This window comes from Balaenoptera acutorostrata, chromosome 3 (assembly GCF_949987535.1).
Source record: "Balaenoptera acutorostrata chromosome 3, mBalAcu1.1, whole genome shotgun sequence".
Classification (NCBI taxonomy): Eukaryota; Metazoa; Chordata; class Mammalia; order Artiodactyla; family Balaenopteridae; genus Balaenoptera; species Balaenoptera acutorostrata.
The window spans coordinates 67,039,125-67,061,278 of NC_080066.1; the positions used below are offsets into that span (position 1 = coordinate 67,039,125).

Here is a 22,154-nt window from a genome sequence, read left to right on the forward strand (position 1 = left end):
AAATGCCCAATTTCAGGAGGGATGGGCAGGTATAAAAAAAGGAAAAGCTTGAGAAAACACTTACTGATAATACCGACCTTTCTTCATCATCTACTGCATTTGACAGAAATTAACCTTTTAAAATTTTTACCCATGACACTTTCAGTAGTTTAATTGCTTTGTACACATGTACAGTGTCAAAAGACTGCCTTCGTCTTTCATCACAAGTGTTCCACACCCTCTACCCCAGTGCCCATGGCCAGAGCAGAATACTTCAACAGAGGGAAGACATAAGAGTTCTGTTCAAAATCTCACGAAGGCTAATACACTAATTTAAAAAAAAAATATCTCACTACGAAATCAAAAAGACTGATCCGAAAAGTTGAACTGTTACACTCATGCATTATGATATACAGTACAATGTTAAGTAATGAACATGGGTAGATAAATTATGATGCATTCAGTGGCAACATTTCATGAAGGAGGCTGTACCCTCTTCATATCTGAAACCAGTTAGCAAGTGTCTGCATTTCCTAACCTCAGAAGCTGCAGTCTTCTTAAAGACAAAGTCCTCTCAACAGTTTAGTGCTCAGTGTTCTTAGCCCAACAATGCAACTTAATTCACAAGGTTTTTTTGTTTTTTGTTTTTTTTTTATTTTTGGCTGCACTGGGTCTTCATTGCTGTGCATGGGCTTTCTCTAGTTGCCGTGAGCGGGGGCTACTCTTCATTGCCGTGCGCGGGCTTCTCATTGCGGTGGCTTCTCTTGCTGCGGAGCACGGGCTCTAGGCACGCGGGCTTCAGTAGTTGAGGCTCACAGGCTCTAGAGTGCAGGCTCAGTAGTTGTGGCTCATGGGCTTAGGTGCTCCACGGCATGTGGGATCTTCCCAGACCAGGGCTCGAACCCGTGTCCCCTGAGTTGGCAGGCGGATTCTTAACCACTGAGCCACCAGGGAAGTTCCACAAGGTATTTTGGCAACTCTTAATGTGAGCAAGCATTGAGGCTTTTGAAAAATAAGGCTTTAAGAAAGCTTGTCATTTTAGGGCTAAACTTTAGTAGAATGTGAAAGTTTGAACCCTTACACTTTAAACAAAAAAAAAACCTAGAAATTACTGATTGGTTCAAAATGGTTTTATGGAAAAACTAATCTGTAACAAAAACCTGGCATTGAGTGCGAAGGCTCCACGGTTTGAGCAAAGCATAAACAGTTTCCCAGGGGACAGGACAGGGCAGGAGAGGGCCCGGACGTTTACAACAGCAGGTGTTTTCTCTTCCTCTTCTTGACAGGAGGTGAGCAGAGAACCACTCCCATAGCCTCCTCAAACACTGTCTTGTGGCCTTGCTGCGTGAGCGCCGAGCACTCCAGGTATCCTACAGCCCTGATCTCCTTCGCCATGACTAAGCCCTGCGGGTAGGTGATGGGAATCAGCGTCTTCTCCTTCAGTTTCTCAATTGTGTCTTTATCATTCCTACGATCAAGTTTCATCCCCACCAGGATGATAGGAGTCACATGATGGGACAATGGTGTCCCACTTCAGGATACCACTTTGCACATTTTTCCGTGATGCAGGACTCACAAGAGAAAAGCAAATGGAGAATACATCTGTTTGCGCATAGGACAGGGGACGTCATCTGTCAGAATCTTCTCGTCCAACTGTATCCCATAAGCCCAGATTCACTAGTTTTCCATCTACCATGACATTGGCAGAATAGTTGTCAAAGATAGTGGGCATATATTCTCCAAGAAATGCAATGATAACTGATAAGTGATCCGTAGGCAAGTTTTCCCTGTAGCTCGGTCTCCCACCACCACACACCCGATGGCCTGCACCTGGGCTGCTCGCCGAGATGGGTGGCAGCCGCGCTGAGGCCAGAAGCAGCAAGCTCGGGGTGTGGGACTACAGGCGGCGGGGCGCAGGGTGCCCGGTACCGCTGGCCACGTGGCCTCACCCTCCCTCTGACGACCAAAAGCTGGAGCCCGGCAGCGGTCACCACCCAAAGTTGGAGAACGCTGCAGAGAAACAGGAAATGTGGAGCACTCACAGCCAGCCTCCCCTCCCCCATGCCGGCACCCACTGCTCCCAGGTTCCAGGGTGGGGCTCCACATTTTCTGAAAAAACTCCTTGAGTATGTACCCCGGCAGAAGGAAAACAGAATCCAAGAAAAAGACAACAGCTTCAAGAAGCCATAGAACTAATAGAACTAACCCAGGAGAACAATGAAAAGAAATACCAGTAGCACAGCTGTGTAGCTGGCCTAATGAGAAATTAGCCCCAATCAGAACGAGAAATCAGAAGAGCCTGTGAAGAACAACCTCGAAGAAAACAGCATTCCCCAGTCCTCTGAGGAAGACGCTAGGACGCTAAGTGCTGTTATGGAATTAAGGCCTGCAGCACTTCTGAGCAACAAGGATCTGAGCAACAAGGATAAGAAAGGTAATTAGTGACTCTGGGAAAAGCAGTGAACGGTGCATGAAAGTCACGGCCCAGATAAAATGTGAGCTAAATTGTGGCATGATTCTGAGCCACCAAAGAGGTATAGGAAATTGTGCTTTCTGATCCCACAGAGCCAACCTGCCATTGGTCAGGTAATGTGGGAAGAAGCTGGTAACTATTGAATGCTTGGGGCTCACACATCATCTGTTTGGGTTTGCGTCAGTAGTAAGTGATAATTATTTCCTCACGCTGTGTTTGTTCTTTTTGAAAGTGATTGAATACTTCAGTAATTTCTCTTGACAAACTATCCTAACAGTAGGCTTACCTCTTCTTTAAAAATTATTTTTAATTTAAAAATATGTATGTAGACAGATGAGTTTAGTCTGTTTGTTTAGAGATAAGTTGTACCTTTTGGTTTTTCCAAGAGAAATGACTAAGTTCTACCTAAACTAACAACCATTAAGAAGCAGATAGTTAAAAGAAAACATCACAGCGTCAACCTCTCAATCCAAGTTAAAAAAAGAGAGAAAATTATACAAGGATTAATGTCTCTTATTTTGAAGAAAAATCTACTTGAAGTTCCGTAGTGCTTTCTAATTTTAGTGTCTTCTGTTATTGTCCAGTGAAAGTAAATTTTATATGTTTTCCTCAATGTTAATCATCATCTCTGGATAATGAGATTTTAGGATACTGGCAGATTTGGGTTTTCTTTTTTTATATTTTTCTGAATTTCCACATTCAGAATCTACCATAAACTTGTATGATTTTTATAGTAAAAAATAAAAAAGAAAGAAAAATGGGAAGTAGAGCTATATACATTTTTATGTAGAAATATGTCTAGTATATATTTATAAACCAAAAAAATCAATTGATGAGCATGACATAGTGTGTGTGTGTGTGTGTGCGTGTGCATGTATGAAATCTGGAAAGATAATTGTTGTCACTAGGGAGTGGGGTATAGGCGCTGGCAGGATGAGGGGCAGGGGGTCTATCATATTTATTTAGTTTTTGTTCTGAGCTGTATATCTTTTTTACAGTGTGCACATAGTAATTTAATAATTAAAGACATTTCTAAAAGCAGTGGTGGAGGGAGGCCAGCCCCTGAGCTTCCAAGTACACAAGAATGCTCATTCCCCTCCCGCTCTGGTGAGCAGCCATGCTGGGAAGAACAATCTCTCTTTCTTCCTCCAGGCAAAAGAACCCTCCAGAAGGAGAGGCCGTTCCATGGTAGACAGAGAAACACATCCAGGCTTGACCCACATAACTGCTGCCCAGTGGGCTCTGGGCGAGGGAACCCATGGCAGGAAGACCTGATGCAGACAGAAGATGCACCCACATGCTTGGCCAGAGACGGGAGTCAGCCTGGGAATGTGGTCCACGTGTGAACTGGAATCCGGAAGGGAGATGCCCGCTGTTCAGGTAGGCAGTCAGCGATGGGGCATCTGTCAGAAGATAGCAGGCTCACTCTTTCGCAGTCTGCACACCCTCCCAGGGCCTTCCCATCTACTCCGAGGGGTTGGTGGTCATACCTACATCTTTATCCTCAGTGCTTGTCGTCTCTCTCCGGGCCTTCAGACATAGATATCAAAGTATCTTCTGAACGACCCCACCTGAAATCCCCACAAGGCATCTCAGACTCAACCTGCCCTAAACTGAGCACGGCCTCCAGCCTCCATGCCCCAGGCCCATCCTCTCCCTCTGTGACTTGGTCAGTGCCACCTCCGTCCCCCCACTGCACAGGCCAGAAACTGGCAGTCATCCTCTCTCTCTCCCTCTCCCTGCCTCCCACACCCAGTCACCCACTTCTAATTCTCTCTCGTCCTGGCACAAACCCACTTCTCCCCCTGCTTCCTCCAACAGCGTCACGGGGCAACTGCCAACCTGGCACACGGTCCTTCCACGCCCACCCCAACTGCAGTCCCATCACTGGCTCCCTTCCTCCCACCTCTTCTTCCCAGAGCGCCCTGCTGAATCAGGCAGATCTGCCCCTGATGGTCTCCTGCTCACAGGCCCTTTGAAGGCACCCCGCAGCTCTCAGTTCCCAGTTCTCTCCTTGGCTCGACAAGCAAAGGTCCCGCATGTCTGGCCCCAGCCAGCTACTCCAGCCTCATCTCTTACCGCCTCCCCTCACATGAGATAAGCCAGGTGAATGTCCTTCATTCTTTTGAACCTTCCACACACTCACTCACCTCTGGCCTTTGGATTGTATCCTATCTGCTGTTCTCTCTGCCTGGGACAGTCTACCCCTTTCCTCTCTTCTCTTCACTATTCACCTGCCAGATCCCCGTTCAGGTGCCTTGGGAAGCTTGGCTGGATCAGGTGTCCCTCCTATGAGCCCATAGTACCTTATACATTTTCCCCTGGTGCACAGATCACAAGGTATGATGACTGACTTCTTAGTACATCCATATCCCACGCTAGACTGTTACTGGGGGCAGCCTTCATGAGCGCTCTGTTGGATGGATGAGTGAGTGGATGAGTGGATGGGTGAATGGATGGATGGGTGGTATTAGATGAATGGGTGGGGTTAGCTGAATGGTTGAGGTTAGATGGGTAGGTGACTGCACGTGTGAATGAATGACTTAATGAATGAATGTATACCCAGGAACTAGTCAGACCCCTGCAGAGCTTGGTGAGCCTGAGGTAAATGACAGGTAACTAGAGAGGCCCATGAACAAAGGCGTGGATCTAATTGTTAGATTTACCCAGACAGTGCTGTGTTTCAGAACCTACGATGGTGGCTAATGAACCACCAACTTGCCCCAGTCTCATACAGATCCTAGGGACTAGGAACTAGGGTGTGCGGGCAAGTACCACATTTACACATGGAAGCCAAATAGGATGAGATGATGTGGAGTCAAATCCCGGTCCCCAATTTCTCACTGAGTTCCCTGAGTGGAGTTACTATCCCCTCCAAACTTCAGTTTCCTTTCTGGAAAAAGGGTGGTAATTAATCCTACCTGTCTGAAGCCAGCTCCCCAGAAGCATACTGGGAGCCAAGGAATAATATACAAGTGATTTATCAAGAAAGAACTCCAGGGAAGACCAGAGGGCATGGGGGTCAGGGTGGGGAGGGAGGAAGGCAGGCAGGGTGGTGAGTTCCAGCAAAGTCCCACAGAGGAGGCGTGAGCTGGGGGCACAGGGCCACAACCCACCCCCGCCTGGGATTAGGGGCTCTCTGCACCCAGGCAAGGTGACTTCAGTAGCTCACAAGTAGTTCTCCAAAGATAGTCACAGGTGCTGGCACTCAAAAAAAAAAAAAAAAAAAAATGGTGACAAGGAACCTGAAGGTCATCAACAAAATCCATTGCATTCACTTCACCTCGCTCCCATAGGGAAAAATGAGATGAAAGTTGTAAAGCTTTATCACTGTACCTGGCACATAGCAAGCAACAAAGTATAACTATTATTATACAAAAACCCATAAATTTACCAAGTGTTTAGTGAGGGGCATGTCCTTGACTAGTACTGGGCTGAGGAAGAGGGACCAGTGTCTAGAAGCCCTCAGAGCAGCCCTGCTGGAAAATGACAATCTCTCTTTTTATTTGATGCAGTAAAAGACCCAGAATTGTCAGAAGCCGCTGTCAGCCAAAAAAAAAAAAAAATTGTATATGCAATTAATTAGGCCTCTGCTTCAGTGCTCTGTTCTCTCTGTTTGCATTCACCAGCTTAGTATCCAATTTTTTAGCTGAGAAGGCGGGCAGCAGGTTTCTGAGATATTTTTTGCTAATGGGCTGAAATATTACACCCATAATTATAGCCTGGCTGCATATTTTTTTCTTTTGCTCATTTTGTTCAGCATTGCAAACATTGTATCTGATTACAGCCATTCATGTCTTCTTTATGAAATAGGGTTTATCACACTCGGCAGAAGGGATCAGTGGCTCTGGAGAAATTATCTAGGCTAACAACACTTCCCGAGTCCCTGTGGGTTGATGCTGCTGGGTGCTGCCTCCTTGGATGAGGCAAGGTGGGAGGGAGAGAGAGTGGGACCAGAAGGATGGAGACAGCCCACGCCTGATACCCTCCACCAGCCTGTTCATTTTTCTCCAGGGCCCCAACCTACACCCCATCCCCAGCACCCTTGGCCTGCTGTATTTTTTTTTCCCATAGCGTTTGTCACTTTCTAGCTTCCCATTCATTGTCTGTCTCCTCCCAAGAAGGCCAGGGGATTGGGAGAGGGGAATGCCAGTGGTGGGATCTGTTTTATCCACTGATGTGTCCCAAGCTTTCAGAAGAGTGTGGTTCCCAACCAGGGGTAAGTTTGCCCCCAGGGGACACTTGACAGTGTCTGCAGACAATTTTAGTTGTCACAATTGGGAAGGGGTGCTACTGGCATTGGGTGAACAGGGGCCAGGGGTGCTGCTCAACACCTCCCACTGCACAAGGCAGTCCCTCCCACTCCAAAACACAGAACACCCCAGTCCAAAGCGCCGATAATGCTGAAGCTGAGAAACCCTGTAGCAGACAATCAATAAATATATGTTGGGTGGGAGGCTTCAGTGAGAAGAGAATACCTGCTAGAGGGGATCTATTTCCCATGGGGTGCTCATGGGAAGCCCCTCTGAGATGCAGACACTTGGTTGGAGAACTGAATGAGGTGATGGGGCCAGCCATGTAGGGGGTCCAGGGAAAGCACTTTCCAGGCAGAGGAGCCAGCCAGTGTGAAGGCCTCGCATCAGAAACAAGGTCAGGGTTTTCAGGATGCCACGAGAAGAACGATGTGTCTAGGAACAGCGTTGGGGGGGAGGTAATGATGCATGAGGTGAGGGAGGAGAGGGGGGCAGGGGCAAGACCGTGTCCACTGCAGGCCACAGAAGCAGTCTGCATGTTACTGTAAGTGAAGGACGAAGCCATGGGGTGGAGTAAGGGACTAATATGAACTAATTTTAAAAGAGCACTCTTGTCCCACATGGGGTAGAGTGGAAGCAGAAGGACCAGTTAAGAGATAACCGCAGTGGTTCAAGCTGGAGATGTGGGCCTGCATTAGAGGGGCAGCAGAGGAGGGGTGAGAAGTGGGCAGTTTGGAAGGCAGAGCCACGGAACTTGGATGTGGAAAAGGGATGACCCTTAGTTTTGGAGATGGAGAAAGGTAGAGAGGGAGGGAGGGGAAATGGATGATCCAAGGTTGCACAGTTAGTTAGGGATAATCCAGGCTGAATTCCAGATATCTTGGTTTTCAGTCTGATGTTCTTTACCCCTCATCACGTGATTCTTGTGGACCAGTCAACATTCCTCTTTAAATCCCCAAACGTTTGGTGTAAACCCTGTAAGGGATATGAAAAAAACCCAGCCCCACCTCCAGGAACTTATATGCTAGGGAAGGCGACAGACACACAAACAACTGGGACAAGAGATGGGCTATGAATGTTATAACTGAGATTAAAACGATGGTCAGTTGAGGCACAAGGAAACAGGAGATGGAAACCCACTGGGGAACTGGGAAGTAACTTGGCTGGGAAGGATGGGTGGAATTTAAGGATACTCAATGGCCTAAAGCTTCTGAAACAGCAATCACCTCACTCCAGAGATGCAGAAGTTTCAGATTCCTGATGACCCTGGCAACATCTGCATGGGCAGTGTGACAGTGAGTCAAATATTTATGCATTCCACATCTCTCACAGGATAGCTGAAGAGTTCCAGGGGAGAGAAGACCTAACACAGTTCAACTCACAAGTCGGAACTCAGTAGATGATGGTGATCACAACGGTAAGTAGATTGACATCTGTGATGTCCACTTAATGGGAGACGTGTACTTTTTATTTTAGTTGTATTGAGACAGTGAGGGTGAACTGAGGATGGTGACGATCGTGATGATGCTTTTGAAAATGTTGGCAGTATCAGTAATTCTCTGTGGATGGTGAGGTTAGCGATGGCTCAGATAATTCTGCTTTTTACAATATTGATTATGATGTGGATGTGGACTGACTTGGTGACAGTGACCATAATATTACTAGTGACCATAATGAGGTTAGCAGTGACGTCTGTATTAGCAATGACTCCTAAAAGACAATTTTGATGGTACTGATACGTATCATTTATGACAGCAGTATGGACTATATTGATGGTGACGGTGACAGTATTGCTAATGATTAACGATGGCGTTTATATTAAAACAACATTGGCAATAGTGAGATTGGCAATATCGATTCTGATATTGGTGATATCAACATTAGCAATAATATTGACTCTGGTGATGATATTGGGAGTGATTAGAAAGATGATGCCGGGTGACTCAGTGATGCTGACGTAGAAGATAATGGTAACGCTGACAGTGACGAGAATACTTGTGATAATGATGCTGTTGATTCACAGAATGGTGGCCGAAAGCTTATTTTGGAGCCAAACCTACCCTAGTTCAAATCCAAAGTCTGGAATTTACTACTGTGTGCCGCTTTGGGCCTCAGTTGCCTCATCTATTAAATGAGGATAATTATAACGGTGCCTATTTTCTAGGATTGCTGTGAGGATGAAATCACATCCTGCATATGAAATGTGGCATATAGAAAACAGTCAGTGAAATGAGCATGATGATGAGGACGGTGGTGGTGAGAAGCTCCTGGACATAATGGCATTGATGAGTCTCTTGATGGTGCAATTAAAGATCATTTATTGGTGATATTATTTCAGTGATTTGTGATAAGGCTATTGATGGTGAAGAGACTGATCGTTTGGGATTACAATTACGATTGATGGGAACGGCATGGTGAGGTGTTCAAAGCACCGATCTTGGAATCAAACAGCAAAGGTTCAGTTTCCAACCCTGCCTCTGACATTCCATGTAACCTTGGCTGCATCTCAGCAGGTTAAGGCTGGAAGGCCACCACCTCATCTGACAAATGAGGCGATTCTGGCCCAGAGAGATGAGGTGACTTGCCCTTGCTCCTCCAGCTGGATAGTGTGGCAAAGCTGGGGTGGGAAGCCAGGCCTCCTGGCAGCCAGTTCAGTCCTTTCCCCCCGCCCCGGCATATTCAGTCTCTTTGGAAGGGAGCTTAGATTCCTCTACTGTGTGGGTGTATGCACGCATGCGTGGGTGCACACGTATACGTGTGTGTGGATGTGTTTTCCTGGACATTTTCCCCAAAGCACATAACAGCAGAGCCACCAGCCCAATTTTCAAAGAATCATTTTGTGAGAATCAGGCTCCAGGTGTCCCTCTGTAATCTTTTTCCTCTCCCCCAGCGGGCAGAGGATTGGCTCTGGCTCTGGACAAGGAGCTGAAATGGGTGATATTTGCCTAGTTTTTAATGTCTGGTGTCTATAGCTTGCACTTCCATCATTCTATTATATTGATGACAGGCAGGCCCAAGCCACAGAGAAGAAACAAATTACCTAATAAATCAAGACCCCAGGATCTAAAGTGGACAGTGTTATTAGTCGAGGGGAGAGAGGAATGCTAAGCGATAGGTATGGCTGCCTGTGAAAACGGTCCAAGCAGGGAATCATCTGTCTATTTCTCCATAAATAATTACACGCAACTGATATGCATCTGAGACAGTACATGATATGTTATTATTAACTAAACAGTGGGAGGGAGACAGCGGCAGGAAGGGAGAGGGGGAGCGTGTCGAGGAAACCAGAGCAGCGTTTGTGATGCTGGGCTTTGGCAAAGGCACGAGGGATGTGATGACCTCAGAAACTGCAATCCAAAGGGGCCGGGACCCTTATCCTGGACAGAGGTGGGAAGCCAAACAATCTGGCAAAGAGGATGAGGGGAAGAGTGAACCAACAGATATCAAGTCCCTACTGCATCCCAGCCCCTGTGGCTCAGTTCTGCTCATCCATGCCTTCTTGGTCTTCACAATGGCCATTTAAGAACACAGCTTCTGGGGCCATATCGCCTGTGTTCAAAATCCCAGCATCATGGGGTCCTGGGTTAGTTACTTAACCCCTCCAGCTCTCCACTTCCCCTTCTGTAGAGTGGTACAGTCATAAGAGCACCAACATCACAGGGTTGTTGTGAACATTAAATGAGTTAATGCTTGCAAAGCGCTTAGAACAGTGCCGGATGCACAGTAAACACGATATTGTAAGCATGTGTTAAATAGATGGTCATCCTTATTTTACAAATGGAAAGCATGAGGTTCAGAGGGGAAGCAACATGTCCAAAGTTATACAGAACAAAAGTAAAAGTGGCATTTCAACCCATATCTAGTCAACTCTGAAATTCATACTCTTTCCCCTACCTAGGGGTGAGCAAACTTTGTAAGGGGCTAGACAGAAAATATTTTAGGCTTTGTGGGCCAGAGAGTCTCTGCTCAACTACTCAACTCTGCTGTCGTAGCTTGAAAGCAGCCCCAGGCAATCTGCAAAGGAATAGGTGTGACTGTGTCCAATAAAACTTTATTTATAAAAATGGGCAACAGGCAGGTTTGCTGACCCCTGCCCAACACTGTTCTTACAACTTACCTAAATGGTCTCCCTCTCCAAGGAGACAGTTGTAAATACCTGAACTCTGTACTAAAGGGGTAGGCAATTTTCTCACCCTACTCATTCCAGGCCCCCCTGCAGGCACAGATCACAAAGGGCTGGGCCCCCTCCTACCCCATACTCACCACCAACCCCTCCCGTTGGCTCCTTTGAACATCCTGTGTGTTGGTGGCGGTGGGGGGCACCCCCGGGGCCCCCCAGCCGGCCAGGAAGAGCCGTTCGTCCTGGAGAAGATTGAGTTTTCAGAGAGCAGTGCCCGGAGCCAGGAAGCAACCCTCTTCCAAACCTCTGTGGGCTTCTCCTAGAAGCCCCATGATAATCCTTTGTGGGCTGTTAATAAGCAAGTTGAACCCCATAATCACCCACTGCTTAGCTTCCTGGCTTTAATTTCCATGGAGGCTGGAGAAACAGTGGCTAAGGGTTTTGCTTCCAGACAAAAGCAGCAAACATTTACCCCACAGACATCTCGAAGCAGGGCTGGCACTGCCCCACATGGTCCAGGCTGATGGCTCCTGCACACGCCCGCTTAAGGGGCCGGGCTGAGTGAGGGCTGCACACACTGCCCGGGAAACCGGCCAGCAAGCTCCAGAGACATGGGAACAAAAGCAGCTCTGCGGGTGCTTCCAGAGTCTTCTCAGGAAGACATCTCAGCAAAAGGCTGGGGGCTTCCCCAGCTCCCCTCCTCCCAGAACTCACTCCTGCCCTTTCTGACGCTCCTGTTTGGGGACCACAGATAGACCCCTGTGACCTCATCCTTTCCCCCACATTTGAGACGATGCTCGTCAGGCAGATAATTTAGTATTGATATTTCAGCAGGGCTAAACTGCCTTTGGGTCAGCCTCAGTGGCCCGGCGGCCCTCTGCTCCATTAGGAAATCTCCTTCTGGTGATCTGTCTGCAGTGGGGAACGCCACTCTAAGGGGGGATACTTGCATATTCTTTTCAGCCCTTTTACAAAAACAAAAACAAAAGGAAACAAACAAAAAATTAGTGGCTCGCTAGTTCTGAGCCGTGGGCAAGTACCTGAGCCTGACTGAACCTCTGTCCCTTGTCTGGAGTGCGGTTGGATCCCAGCTCTGCCACAACCTGCACGGTCTCATGTCAGTCACTCTGCTTCTCTGAGCGTAAAGCCCCTCCTCCTTAAAGTGGGCTGACGATCCCTGCCCTACCTACCTTTATGCCTACAGTCCTGCAAGGATGAAAGAGAGATTGGGGGTAAGATAGCACTTTGTAAATATATGAGACAATATAGTGAAATCATGGCTTCATAGAATGAATGTAGACTGTGGCATCCGCCAGGAGTAGGGTCAAATCCCGGGGCTCCTCCACCTCAGCTGGGAACCTGAGACTAGGTGTGTGGCCTACCTGGCCCTCTCTCCTTAAACTGAGGGTAAGTGTACCTGCCCCATCAGGGGGTTTCGATCAGTTTCTTCAAGGCAGGATGCCCCGCGCGGGCGACAGTCCTGTTACTACATACGTCGTGGACAGGTGCAGGCATTGGAGATGGCATTGGGGCTGAGGCTGGCAAAAGACATCCTGTCCCTTCTGTGAATGGCTCAGCAGCGGGGTCCATCTGACCCTGCAGAGTGGCCTTCAGTCATGGCGTAGACATCAGGGGCTAGTAAATGGCTTGTCAGACCCCAGAGCAAGGAGCACTGGACAGGAGTAAGGAAACGGCATTACTGAGCCGTCTCTCTCTGGTCTTCCATACTCCTTTATTCCTTCATCCAACAACTTGACCTGAGCATCCGTGGTGGGGGTAGGCCTTTGATCGAGTGCCTGGGAAATCGAGAGAAATAGCCCCGTTGTCTGCTTTCGGGGAGGCAGGTAGACAAGTATAACAAATGCCATATAAGTAATACCATAAAAAAAAAACACGCTCCGGGGGCAGAGGGGGCACTGGGAGCAGAGGGGAGAGAGGGAGGGATTAGGCACCGGGGGTGGGGAGAGGGCACTGGACCCATGACACTTGATCTCAGCGGCCCTGGGCACCATCACTCCCACTCCCTGGGCAGCCGTCAGGAAAGCAGGATTGCTCACGGCAGCCCCGCCTTCTCCCCTAGGGTGTTGCCAGCATCCACTGAAATAGAGTAGAGGTGAAGTTAACAAGGGGCGGTGTTACAAGCGAGAAAGTCACTAGGCAAATTTGAGAAGCAGACCTCCTTCTGGCCATCTGGGCACCCACAGCCCTTGTGCCAACCTTGGCCTCTCAATGTTCCGACACTGCCAAGCAGGTCCCAAACTCTGAACACCTCTTTCTCCGCCCACCCCAGTGTTCAGATACCACCAATGTAGAATTTCAGCATTCAAACCAATTCGAGAATTGCCTAAAGGACAGTTAGTTGCCTTAGTCTAAATGTTTGGGGAAAGTGGGGCCCCATGAGGGTGAAGGACTTGTCTTAGCTCGTTCATCCAGTCAGCAGTGGGGACGAGGTTAGAATCGGGATTTCCTCTCCCCAACACATGCTACTTCCAGGGCGCCCCTTCTGTCCCTAGCCATCGCCTCCTGCCTGCAATGAATTGAATTGTATGTAACTGATAAATTATGCAAAAGGACACCTGGCAGTTTTCTGAAATGTTGGGTAGCTTCAAGGCAGCCCCTGGGGACACAGCCTAATTTTATGGAAACCTCACACTCTGTCTGGCCTGTTTTGTGTAAGTCAGATTGATATAACAAGACTCTAGGGAGTTGACTTGATTTCTAATTTTATTCTCTAGGTGAGCTGAATGAGATAGAACTGTAGTGAGTGTGTTGTCTGGGGTGGGCAGTGTAACGGCAGTGAAGAAAAATGTCTTTTCATCTGCCTAATGGATCGTTTCTCCAGTTGGACTTCCCTGCTTCAAAATCCAAGCTTCTCTCCTTTGGGCAGAGGGGTCGTGTGTCAAGTACAGGGAGCAGGCAGTGGAAAGGGAGACTCTACATCCCTTCAGCAGATAAACCCAGAGCCTTGCAGGAAGGAGGGACTCTGGACCAAGGGATACCGACTGTCCTCCTGCTGAGGACACCCCAGCCCAGCCCCAGGGATAGGCTATAGCAACTTTTATTTTTCAGGTTCCAACTCAAAGAGCCTCCATATCCCCTCCCTCAAGTCTCCTTGGCTAAGCTAAGTGATAGACCAGAACATTCACGGGGACTCTACTGAGAATTAAAGCCCAATGGAGGAGTGAGCACTTGTGATGAACTGCCTTCCTCCCACCGTCCAGGGGTGGGATCCTGTTACCTCCCCAGAACCAGCAGGGATTGTTGCAGCCCACGAGGCAACACCGGAAGCAGGTGAAAAAGAGGCATTGTGTTGAGCACCTACTATGTGCCGGATACTTTAATATTCACAACAGCGCCAGGAGGTAGATGTGATTATCCCTAGTTTACAGGTAAGGAAACAGGCCCTACAGGATGGAGTCTCTTCCCCAAGGTCACAGAGCTACTCAGTGACAGAATTTAGGGTTCCAACCCAGGTCCCTCTGACACCAAAGGCCATGTTCAGTCTTCTGTTCCGCATAGGCTCCCTTGGGGAGAGGGACTGCTCCTTGCACAGGTCAGTACACAGCCTCTTCCTCGGGTACCCAGCCAGCTCAGGGGTTAGCCACGCCCCTTCCAAGCGAGGGTGTGGCTTCTTCTGAATTCCATATGATGATAATTGTGGATTCAAAGAACAGCTCCCTCCCTCCGGTCTCCCTTCTCCTCCCAGTGCATGTGTGTGCACACACACACACACACATACACACACACACACACACCCCACCCTGACATCCCCCAGCCAGTGAGAACCCAGACAGGGTACAGCGTGTCATGGCCTAGGAGTCAGGAGACCCAAGCTGGGACCCAGGGCCACCACTAATTTTGCACATGCCCTCCAGGCACTATTCTGCCCTCTCTGAGCCTGTTTCTTCACCTGCTAAATGGAGGCAACCCCATCCCACCTACTCCCTGGGGTTGTCTGAGGGCCATGGGGTAGTGGGCGTGGCAGCACTTTAAAAGCCATGGCATCTAAACAACCTAACCTACCACCTGAAAGAATTAGAAAAAGAAGAACAAACAAAACCTAAAGGCAGCAGAAGGAAGGAAATAATAAAGTTAAAAGTCATGGGGTCTAATCGCAAAGCAAGAACAATAACAGTGACTTGCACGTCTTTGCTGTGCGCCTGGCCCAGGCTGCCCTGCGTGCCTCTGAAGTGTGACTCTGTCACTGTTGTCCGCTGTCACTAACCACTTTTTAAGGCCTTAGTGCGTTCCACACCCCTACCACTCAGTGTTCATTTGGGGGGTCAAGGAGGCTAATAAATAACACTCCCCCATCCCCTTTCAAGTCCGGAATCCATCAGAGAGGGCCCAGGAGGCAAGTGATGGAGACCAAAATGTCTCAAATGGCAAAGCCAGTTGTGGCTTAGAGGGGTGGCCACAGTGTTTCCTAATACTTCCTTCTGAATGAACCCCTAAAAAACTTCAACCCCTGTGCCCCCCTGCAGAGACAGCCCCAGCCCAACTAAGGAGATCAGATCACAGGCCCCTCCCCACAGACAGGCCCGGCTGGAAGCCAGGGCCGGAAGGGGCCAGCCGGGGATGTACATTTCCCTTCCAAACTCTGCAACTCCCCAATCTGGCATGTGCTCACTCTCCAAGGAAACAATGGCCAGACAACGGTGGTCCTAGAAAGACCGACCATTCCAATTTGCCCAGGACTGTCTCAGTTTTAGCACGAAAAGTCCTACATCCCAGGCAAGCCAGAGCAGTCAGTCATCCCAAGAAGTCCTGTAACATTCTAAGGACCCCCCATGAACAAGCTCTCACCAGAGGTTTTCTGCCCAGCGGTTCCCAGCCCTCCAAGGGTAGTCTAGGTCGGCTGCTGGACCAGGCCACCCCAGGCTTCGAGAGCCCGGTCCTCCCAGTGTGGCCCATCGTGGCTTCTGACCGATCCCTGGAAACCTGGGCAATGTAGACCCTGCTCAGCTCCCAGCCCACAGGCCTTCCCTGGGCGGTACCCAGGAAGCCGCTGTCCAGCACGGCTCCCAGGCCTCACTGCTCTGGCCAGGCTGGTCTGCTCACTGTGCCCTTTGGGCTCACATCATTCTTGCCCAGGCATCTGTCGCCCTGCCAGCCTGGTGGCAATAATCCTCATCCCCTCCAGCCTAGACAGCACCTCTAGGGTGACACACCTCATCTCCCGTGAGCCTCCTGACCACCCCGGGTGGGACAGGACAGGACAAGGGTCATTGTCCCCTTGGATCAGAGAACAAAGGCAGGCTTGGCCATCGCCGTCGGTGTCACAGCCACTTGGCACAGTCGGGCCTCAAACCCCAGCCTTCCTGCCTCAGAGACTCCTGTCCTCATGACCCAAGAACAAGGAATGGGAAGGGAGAAAGGTGACCAGGGAGATAGATGGTTTAGGGAGGGAAATCAGTCCTTGACTTACTATCTAAGCAAAGCCATGAGCAGAGAGTACAGCCTCTCTGAACCTCACTTTCCCAGTCTGTAAAATGGATCAGTGTCCCACCTAAGGAGGCATCCAGGAGTACTGGAGATCTTTGCCTGGGACTCGGCTCTTCTTGACAATAACCCTGGGTCCTTCTCAGTTGCCCTGCCTCTGGTCCCCTCAGGCTCTCCCAGACCACATGCCCTCCCAGCCCACCCCACCCATGGGCCCTTCCACCCCGGATCACAGCTGGATTGAGAGCCAGGTTCCAAGTGCGTGAGACCACTGGTTGTGTGAATTTTACGAGTCACACACTGTATTAAGACACCCAAGGGCTCTAGGGGAGTAAAGCCACACCCCCTCTGGGAAGGAGGGGAGATAAACCTGGAGGGTGGCACCTCTGTCATCAGTCACCTGGGAGTCCTGAGGTAGGTCTGAGAGGAGCCGCTGGCATTTAGGAGCTGCTACCTGATGGCATTGAGGCTGATTTATTGGTTGTTTTCCCCTCTGCATCCAGCCCAGGGCCAGGCTCTGGGGAGTGGGAGGGAGGAGGGGTTGTCAGCCAAAATCATTCAGCCACAAGCCATGAGGTGCAGTCTATGCACTCACTAGGCCTCAGTGGAGCAGGGTCGGGGATACAAGACCCAGGGGATGCGGTCTCCGTCCTCAGGGGGAAGCCCAGGAATGATGGAAGAACTTCTGGGCTGGAGGCTTCCCACGGGAGCCCCCAGGGCCTCTAAAAGGGTGTTGAAAAGATGTCAATCTTTAGAGGATCTTTTGCTGTCAGAGCCGAGGGGGTTTCACACAACATCAACCTAATAGCCATCTGCAAGGAGGGAGGTGGGGACTTTAACTGGGGCGGGGGCGGGGCGGGGTGGTGTTTGCACAGGGACCCTCAACCCCATCTGGAAGGGGAGGGAGAAAGGAGAAAGCGCTGGACCAGATATGGTCCAATGTGGTAGGGCCTAGCTGTTTGTGACGTTCTCAGTAATCTTATTCTCCATAGATTTTATGTTGTAAAACAGAATCTGCTTCAACCCCCTCATGGAAACCAAGATAGGGTTGGGACGGGGCTTAGATCACACAGGGGCAATCTGGCACTTGACCCAGAGCTCTCTGACCTCAAGCCCCCCTCTCAGCACACCCCACTGCCTCTACTTCTCTGTCCTAACGATGGGGACAATCACGCATCCTACAGATTCTGAGCCATCACACTCACTGGCCATTGCAGTGGTACCCACACTAGGAGCTGTTGAGCAAACGGTGCTGGAATCACACCTCCGAGGGCTGGGCCACCCCTTACCCCCCTGAGTCAGCAAGAAGGTAGACTTGAGCAAATATAGGAGAGGGGGCTTCAGGGAGACAGCAATACCCGAGCAGCTGACGCCTCACAGCTGGGAAACAGGGTGGGGCAGAGCTTGGTCTCAAGCAAGAATCCTGCTCCATGCTTCAACGCCTTACAGACATCCTTCTTCCTCTGCCCCTCCCACCTCTTGTTTTACACTCGTTTTCATATTTGGCTCTTTACCTCCAGAATCATCAGTTATCTCCAAAGCCAGAGAGCATCCATCATCCTCTCTCAAGGGGAGGCCCTGATCCACTCCCTCCCCCTCCCCCTGGCTCTGGGCCCTCCCTTCCTCTGACATCTCTGTGAATCCACACAGGCTTTGCAGATTTAGCGTCTTCCGCCCCAGATTGGACTTCTCCTGTCCCAACCATGCTATCGGAGTCTAGCTGCAGCGCTGTCCCTGAGCTTTCTGGCCCTCCTGCCGCCCCCTCACCTCAGCAGCTGTGGCCATTGGCTGAGCTCTCCCTGTGATGCCCTGCAAGCTAACCTTCACCTCGGAGGAGAGAGCAGAGGCCTGAATGCTTGCAGACCGTCATGCTGAACCAGCCCTCAACCCCAGGCCCAACTTCACCAGCTCCCGGGGGACTCTGGTCGAGGGGCAGGCTGATGTGCCCCCAGCCACACTGCCCTCCTGTCTCGGCTTCCTGACCCTCAGAGGTCAAGTTCAGACCTAGGGGGGTGTCCCCCTCCCCTAGTCCCACCCACTTCCGCAGCTGCGTGTGAAGAGTGGAGAGAGTCCTGGCCCTGGAGGCCAGCTCGGACAGGCCAGGGGAGGGGAAAGGAAACCCACACGAGTCCAGGGAAAGTCCGGAGGCCCACTTGAGGTGAGGCAGCTGCTCTAAGAGCGCCCTAAGTGAGCTTCAAGAGGGGGAGCGTGTCCTCTGCTCGTCCGGCCCATCTGAGAGTGGGAGCGCTCCCCACGGGGAAGGGACAGGGATTTCGGGGAGTCTGAGGGAAAGAAGCAGTATTTTTGGTGCTTTTCCCAGGAGCGTGGAACATCTGGCTTGGGCAGAGCCCAGGAAGAAGTCAGGAACCACCCACCGCATGTGCTTTACATGGGAACTGATCCCATTTCTTGGTTAATGATGTGATAATCCTAGAGAGACGCAAAGACGGCCTTCTCATAAAACAAACTCCCAGCCCTCGGTGAGATCCAAAGGTCAGCTCACACGTGACCAGGGAATCCTTTAGGCTCCAGCCACCTCCTTCCTTTTCCCGGCCACATGGCATGCATGGGACAGTGAGTCACCCCGCCTGCAGCAGGGAGCGCAGCTCCCTGAAAGAGCGCTGGGCTGAGAGGGCGCCCAGAGCTCTGCTTCCAGGCTCAACACTGCACACCCCGCCCCCAAACGGCCACCGCAGCCTCACAGAATGATTCTTAGTTCCCCCATCAGAATGCCACAAGGATCGCACTAGGTGACTTCTAAAGACTCTTCCAGCTCAGAGAGTGCAGAATCTGACCCTGAACTTGCACAGCCCTGAAAATGATGCCTCACTCACCTCACCCTAATCCCTGCCTAAAGGTCCTGTCGGTATTTGAAATTTTGATATTTTGTTCATTATAGACTGTTTTTGCTTCGATTTTGATTTTGTTCAATTAATAGACTTCATTTTTTAGAACAGTTTCAGATTTACAGAAAAATTCAGTGGAAAGTATAGAATTCCCATGTACTCCCCTCTTCCTCTTCAGTTTCCCCATTATATTAATCTTACATTAATGTGGTGTGTATGTTACAACTCATGAATCAGTACTGAAACTTTAACATTAAAGTCCCTAGTTTACCATTCCATTCACTCTCGATGTTTTACCTTCTATGGGTTTTGACAAAGGAATAATGACATATATCCACCCTTGTAGTGTCATATAAGTGTAGTTTCACTGCCCTAAAAATCCTCTGTGTTCCACGTGTTCATCCGTTCATTCTCCCCCGACCCCCCGGCAACCACTGATTTTTTTACTGTCTCCATAGTTTTGCCTTTTCTAGAAGTCATATATTTGGAATCATACAGTACGTAGCCTTTTCAGGCTCACTTTTTCAGTTGGTGATATGAATTTCAGGTTCCTCCATGTCTTTTCCTGGCTTGAGAGCCATTTCTTTTTAGCCCTGAATAATATTCCATTGCCTGGATGTACCACAGTTTCTTTATCCATTCACTTAGTGAATGCCTCCAATCCCTGTCTGTATTTGAAATTTCAATATTCTCTTCATTACAGAATTTTTGCATTAATTTTGACTTTTAAAAAAAAATACTTCATTAAAATTGTATTTATCTTGATTACTGAGTTTTGGGTGCCCTTTCAATGTTCTGCTGGGGTGAGTGCCTGACTCTTCTCACCCAAGTCCCAGCCCCGCTCTTACCTCTGTTTGGCTTGAGACCCAGGAGCTGGGAGAAGCCAGGTGAGAGCCAAGTGGAGAGCAGACGCCAGAAGATGTAGTCCCAGCACAGGCTGGCACTGCAGGCTTGAAGTCCACTTACTGGAGTCCTGGGAAATGTTGACCAGGCCCTTTCTTCTCCATCACCTTGGCCACCTCCACATCCCTCACTGCCTCTGGGCTCCTCTCCCTGCCCTCTCTGCCCCAGTCCCTCCTGGATATCCAGGCCAAGCCACATTCTCCCAACAGCTGCTCTCATCACCTCTCTCTCCTCGAGATGCCCCTACTCCTTGGTGCCTTCTGCACCTGGTCCAGACTCTTCAGCACCCGAGGTCCTTGCACAGCCTGCATCCCCAACCCGCTGGGTTTTCCCAGGGCCTTTCCACACCTGGCAGCTTTACTTGCCTCCCACTCCTGACCCTCGGTTTTTCATTCATGCCAAGTCCCCACCGTGAGGTGCCGTCTTCAAAAAATGGCAAGGTGTTGTAGAAGGTTCCATCTTTTTCAAACCAAGATCTCATTCCTCAAATAAAACAGTTCTCAGAAACCTTATGTGTAAAACAAGTCCAGCAGATCCACTCTGCCTGGAGCAAATGGACACGCTCTTTATCCCTGAAGTACTATCCCTGAAAAGTGAGGGAGTCTGGAAAACATGGGTGTGATAGAAAGAACTGGGCTTTGGTGTTGAAAATCCTGGGCTCAAGCCCTGATAGCCCACCTGCATGCTCTGCAGCGCTCCCTTGAACGGCACAGACCCTCCTGAGTCGGAATTTTACTTCTGTGCATCTGCCTTGCTCGTCACACTCAGAACTTTGTCTGATTGCCCTTCCTTCATCCAGCCCCCATTTACTCAACTCACATTTATTGAGCACCTACTAGTTCCTCTACCCATGTGCCAGGTATTTTTCCAGGCACCGGGGATGCAGCTGTGAGCCAAATGGACAAATCCCCACCGTCATGGAGGTGACGGTGCGGTGAGGGGAGAGAGATACGAAATCAAGTAAATAAGTAAACTAGAGAATAGTTAGAAGATCATGAGTGCTCTGGAGAAAAATAAAGCAAGCAAAGGGCAATTGAAATACGAAGGTCAGGGAAACACACCTGGGGAGATGACACTGGAACCAGGACTTGAAGGAGCCATGGGCACCGCCGGGGATGAGAGTTCCAGGCCCGCGGAGAGCAAGGGCCAAGGAGTGTGTCCGGGTCACTCAGGGACCAGCAAGGAGGCCGCTGCAGCTGGGGCCATCTGAGCAGGAGGAGAGCAGGAGGAAGTGGAGGCTGGGGCAGTACGGCCACCCAGTGTAGGGCCTGGTAGGAACAGTAAGGTCCTTGGCCTTTGCTGAGTAATGAATAGACGGTTTTAGGCAGAGAACCAACAAGCTATGACTCAGTTTTTTCAAGGAATGCCTGTACTGGAAATTCTCCATTGACCGCTCAGACCTCTCCACCTTGCTTTGAGTCCCACAAGGCTGATGGTTATGCAGAGACAGATCCAGATTTTGTGGGACTAAAGCTTAAACAACTGGGGAGTCTTGTTCAAGAAAAATGACACAAAGTTATAAACACGTGACCTGGGAAGGGGCCCACGCAAGTGACAGCCCTCAGGGCTCAAGCTTCCTTAGTATCGTCCTAAGGTGGCCTTTGACTGAATCATGGGTGCTCCTTTGCCCTCTGGCTTCCAGAGCACCTTGTAGCCCCACTCTGCACACATAGCCACGTGTATCCTGCCAACCCCATAAACTTGCTGACCAGCACCCCACTATTTTTTTAACTATCTGGCTTGACTTTTCTAAGTCTCAGATCCCTTGTGGGTAATATGGAGATAAAACACACCTCCCTTGAAGGTATCCTGGAAGCACCCAACCTGTCGCAGATGCTCAGATGACTTTTTCTTTTAAGGTCCATTTGGTGAGTCTCCATTTTCTCTGGAATCTTCCCTGATCAATCCAGCCACATGGAATGAGCAATTGCTTTCAAACCTTCTGTTGCTCCCACAATCAGAATCAGCCACCTCCAACCTGAAGCTTTTGCCCATTTTCTGTGATGCTGGTGTCTGGTCTCTTCAGCTCAGTTTTAGACTTTTGCAAACCAGGAACCTTGTCATCTCTTAAACTCCTCTCGGAGCCTAGGTACCATGACATCAGTCTCAGCAACAGCATTTCTTGAGCACACATCACA

The 22,154-nt window shown here is 49.7% G+C and overlaps 1 pseudogene; it reads right to left on the reverse strand.

The window, feature by feature from the left end:
* Positions 1-1,227: 1,227 nt before the first annotated feature.
* Positions 1,228-22,154, reverse strand: part of LOC103014270 (ras-related C3 botulinum toxin substrate 1-like) — an 88,170-nt pseudogene continuing 67,243 nt past the window's right edge.